Source organism: Sinocyclocheilus grahami, unplaced genomic scaffold (assembly GCF_001515645.1).
Source record: "Sinocyclocheilus grahami isolate Dianchi unplaced genomic scaffold, SAMN03320097.WGS_v1.1 scaffold518.1, whole genome shotgun sequence".
Taxonomy (NCBI): domain Eukaryota; kingdom Metazoa; phylum Chordata; class Actinopteri; order Cypriniformes; family Cyprinidae; genus Sinocyclocheilus; species Sinocyclocheilus grahami.
The window spans coordinates 271240-276427 of NW_015505697.1; the positions used below are offsets into that span (position 1 = coordinate 271240).

The window sequence follows — 5188 nt, forward strand, 5'->3', positions numbered from 1 at the left end:
ATCTTTTATGTTATGAGTCACTGAATCACTGAATAAAAAGCACCAAATCACTGGAAATTGAAGAGGTCTTATTGTGTTGAAAAAGTTACGATGAAACAGAAGTAGCAACATATTTTTTCTTTCATATTGTGACAAATGTAATGGATTATTGTAAAAGAAAAACGCGTGCAAATTCCTTGCAGGAGTTTGGTTTAAGCAAATTAAATTTTGTTTAAAGTTTAGAGGAACAAAGCAATTTGTCAAATAATATTCACAATACACAATGCTAGGTTTATTAACCAACTAGATTAAGTGTTTTCCTCACAAATATGGAGGCAGATATAATTTTTCCTCCACTGTGTGACCTGCTGAGCATGACTTTTTTTTATCAAGCGAAACAATAAGAACAAAAATCGTCTAAAATTCATGATGGGTTACAATAACATTTTGGTGTCATTATAATAAACTTGACTTGAGTCACATTTACACATCTTTCACAAGATAGCCTTTAAAGGTGGGAAAAGCCTTTAAAGCAGTCACACACTTCAAACTTACTCACTGTTCTCAAAAAAGAGAGACATCAGTGAACAAGAAACACTTGTGACACTGTCACACAGGACACATATTTTAACCTGCTCAATGTATTATAATGATTTTATGTATATTTGCGTTTTAATAGGTTTTCATGTTGTCTTAGCCATTTTATTCCTCTTAAAGGGGTCATATGATGCGATTTTAATTTTTCCTTTCTCTTTGGAGTGTTACAAGCTCTTGGTGCATAAAGAAGATCTGTAAAGTTGCAAAGACTAAAGTCTCAAATCCAAAGAGATATTCTTTATAAAAGTTCAGCCATATCTAAAACGGCTCGTTCTAACAATCCCCCACATATCTACCTCACTATGTGGGAAGATTTGCATAACGCCGCCCAAATGTTCACGCAAAGAAAGAAGGCGTAACTTTCATTCTCACTGTAGTATTGTTGACGCTGCAGCCATGTCGTGAAGGCGCTGTGTGCTTCGTTGTGAAAGCGAAACTACTTTGTTTGGTCTTCCAAAAGAGGAAGATATCCGCTTCGTCATGCCTAGAGCTGATCTGTGCTGGTCGCTGAGGGAATACATCAACTTTCACCGTGGACAAAGCAGAGTCCAGCCCGGGGTTCGTCACATGTGGTTGCCGCTCATTCGTCGCATCCGCCGGACGCGCCGTTCTCGACCCCGCCACCTTAGCTCACTCTATCAAGCCCTGGCGCACGCTAAGCCGGGGCTTCAGCTCACGCTAGCCCGGGCTCAGCTCACTCTAGCCCGGCCTCAGCACACGCTAAGCTGGGGTTTCCCCTCACGCTAGGCCGCTGTGTTTTTTGTTGTGAAAGTGAAACTACTTTGTTTGGTCTTCGAAAAGTGGACACGACTACAAATCAGTGGTTAAGTTGTATTTACAACACTGTTCAAGGACCCTTCAACCCAAATATTCAGATGTGTGCAGCACATTATATGGAGGACTGTTTCCTGATCCTGGAAGAGTAGACTACAATGCCGGCTGTTCTCTGACTCAGAGACTGTAAGTACGTTTTTTATATTTAAAGGATTTGCCACTGACGAGAGAAACAGATAATGTATTTATATAAAATATATATTTATTTGTCAACAGCAATACCCTCTGTCCAAGCTGATTGGCAGTACCCAGACCTGCAACTATAAGTTCGACAACGAGGAGAAGCACATGACCTCTGCCATTTGCACAGAGAAGCACATATTTCTTCCTTTCTCTTACCAGTGAGTGACACTGACATCATATCACTTGCTAAATTTCCTAATGATATGTGTGCATAAATGGAACATCATGATTGAATCACTAATTGATTCATATGCATTTCATTTTCATTGCAGAAATACGTATGGTATCTCTTCTCTTGTTAAACAAATCCTAACTCTTGAGGGAACCAGCAAGATTAATGACAGAGTTTTTGATTATCGTGAGTGTTCCCAGTTTCACTGTTATATCTCAAATAGGTTTGAAAACTTTGGATTTGATTTGTCTGGATAAAGATGATAGAACTGTTGGGAATATGCTGACCATGTTTTTCTTTGTTGTGACTATGTAGCCGTTCACTCACATATCATCCCGCTCTCCAAAATACAGGTTCTACTCACCCCAAACACTTGGCTCTAGAGGCAATAAACGACTGCGTATTATCACAAACACATATCCTATGAATATTAACTTTTGTTATAAACCAAGGTGTATCACATGTGCAGCACATTTTGTGGAGGACTGTTTACTGATCCTGGGAGAGTAACGTTAGACTAAAATGCCGGCAGTTCTGACTCACGTAAGTACATTTTCATTTCAAGGTTTTGCCACTGATGATTCAAACGCGAGTTTTGGACAGTAGAGTAGCACTTGTTGTTTGTCATTTCTCTGATCACAAATGCAGACAGAGTTTTATGTTTACGCGGCGCGATGCAATGCAACACAACGCGTAAAAAGACAATATAAGTTATTATAATCACTAATTAAGTCCCCACTGGATGCAGCAAATGCCTCGTTTGTAATGGGTTTTAATGTTTTTGTTTCATCGCTCCGGCCGGGACACGGCATCAACAGTATGTGAGGGGCGTAACATTTCCATCACACGCTTGAGGTATTCAGCCAATCACAACGCATTGGATAGCTGGCCAATCACAGCACACCTCGCTTTTTCAGACCGATGAGCTTTGTAAAAATCGACGCGTTTCAAAAAGGCGGGGCATAGAGGAGAAACAATAATGTACAGTATGTGGAAAATAATGTGTTTTTTTTTACTTTAAACCGCATAAACACATTTCATTACACCAAATACACAAAATAATGTTCTTTTTAGCAGCATCATATGACCCCTTTAACCATTTTAATGTGTGTATGTCTTTAAATGAGTCTGGGTCTGCCTGCCATGTGACTGATCACGTGACAGGAAATAGGAAATGGACAGCATAAAGGAGGCAGGCATGCCAAATAAGCAGGGTCATTGCTTACGACCAGGGTGTAAATTGGGCCGGGGCCGTCTGGGGTTTGAGCCCCGGCACATTGACTCTGGGGCTCGACATTAACGTTTCATTAACGCCAGACAAGTGAGCATGCTGGGGTAAAAAATCTAAATGAAAAGTTTGTACATTTAAAATACAGTTAGTTAGGCAACATCATACAACGTTTTCACCATTACGGCTGTTTAATAGTTCAATAAACATTTCAATAAGCAAGTACAATAATATTAGGTCACTTACATTTTAGGCAGAAACATAGCTCATCTCACAGAAACCAGCCGATTCATTGCTGAATGATTCTGTGTTCTGAACAAATCGGTTGAGTCAAAGTTGCATTAGCCCATGCATAAACATCTGATGAATCTGCCATTTGAACGAATCGTTTGAATGAACGACTCAATGAATCACTCATTAAACGCTCACTACTGGCACCTACTGGTGTTTTAATTTTGTTTAAATGTATAATTTCCACCATTTCTTGTTTGTATATTCAAAATTATTTAAAATAATCTCATAACATTATTCAATGAATTTGTAGATTAAATGTAAGAATTTGAAATGAAAGATGAAGTATTAATGAGGTTAGGGGGAAAATGCCCTCTATAAAGGTAAAAAATGCCCTTGGATTAAATATAAAAAGCATGCCGATTTATATGTTACAGCTGATAGAAAACTGATAAGAATATTGCTTCAGAATAAAACATATTTTATGATTTTTTAAATGATGATTATTATTATTATTATTATTATTTTTATTATTATTTTTATTATATATTAGTGCTGTCAAATGATTAATTGCATCCAAAATAAGTTTTTGTTTATGTAATATATGTGTGTGTACTGTGTATATTTATTATGTATATATAAATACACACAAATGCATGTATATATTTAAGAAAAATATGTTATATTTCTATATTAATTCTATTTTTATATAATAAAAATTATATAAATATATACTGTATGTGTGTGTATTTAAATATACATAATAAATATACACAGCACACACATATATTGCGTAAGCAAAAACTTTTATTTTGGATGAAATTAATCGTTTGACAGCACAGCGGCCCAGGTAACGGAGCACGTCGTCATCGACCGGTTCCTCCGGGCTCTTCCGAGGACCCACCGCCAGGGGGTTGGGATGCGGAACCCCGCCACCATTACCGGGATTGTTGAGGCTGTGGAGCTGGTGGATGCGGCCCAACACCGGGATGCGGGGAAGCGAGCGCCGCCGTTTCCCCGGAGGGTGGTCCAGGAGTGACATGCGCCGGAGGGCACCCCGCGACCAGTAGTCAGGCCGGTGGCTTCCGCGCCGAGGGATAAGCCCATGCCAACAGAGGTACCCACACCTCCTGTACGGACGTGGCTGGCAGGCTGTATCGTGCACCGTGACCTGCCCGCGGGGGCTTCAGAAGTGGAGGTTAAAATCAATGGCCGCCCGTTCCCAGCTCTACTGGACTCCGGCAGTGTGGTCAGCCTCGTACAGTCCCGTATCCTCGACCAGGTCATGCCATTAGTCTGGGAGCACCTCACCAAGGCCCAGCAGGCGCAGCAGCGGCATTACAACCGAGCCGCCCAGCCTCGAGAATTCCAGTCGGGAGACGGAGTGATGGTCCTTGTCCCCAATTCAGCCTGCAAATTCCTGGCCAGCTGGCAAGGCTCGTATACCGTCACGGAGAGAATCGGTCCCGTCACTTACCGTATCTGCCAGCCGGGAAGGCGGAAGGCAGACCAGCTATATCACATTAACCTGCTGAAGAAATGTGTGGGGACAAGGGACCAGCTCGCCGCCCTCACCACGGTGGAGACGGTGGTCGTGGACATCAACCCGGACCTGCTCACGAGCACTAAGGGCTGATCGGCCACACCTGGGGCTCATCAACCCACCGGCAGATAAGCAGTGTGCTCACCGACGAAGGGTGAGAAGCCTCTCCATGAGACAGCGAACTAACACTATCTCTATTCCGTTCCAGAAAGCACTGAGTGACCGACCGAGCATGGCACCGATTCACCCGCACCTGGACACGACCGAGAGGACCTCAGTGAGCTAGAGCCCCATCACCATACACGTAGTCACCTGTCACTTAATAAATCCACCCTCCGGGGCCTTAACCTAAGCTGTCATTGTCGTGTCATGCTTCCACCCCGCCACAATATATACAGTGGGTACCGTAAGTATTCAGACC

At 42.0% G+C, this 5188-nt stretch overlaps 1 long non-coding RNA gene across 1 annotated transcript; it reads left to right on the top strand.

Moving 5' to 3' along the window:
* The first annotated feature begins 1647 nt into the window (after positions 1-1647).
* LOC107554895 (uncharacterized) lies at positions 1648-2153 on the top strand. The gene is made up of 3 exons (XR_001605115.1): positions 1648-1751; positions 1866-1951; positions 2119-2153. It is a non-coding gene; the product is annotated as an uncharacterized lncRNA (long non-coding RNA).
* Positions 2154-5188: the final 3035 nt, after the last annotated feature.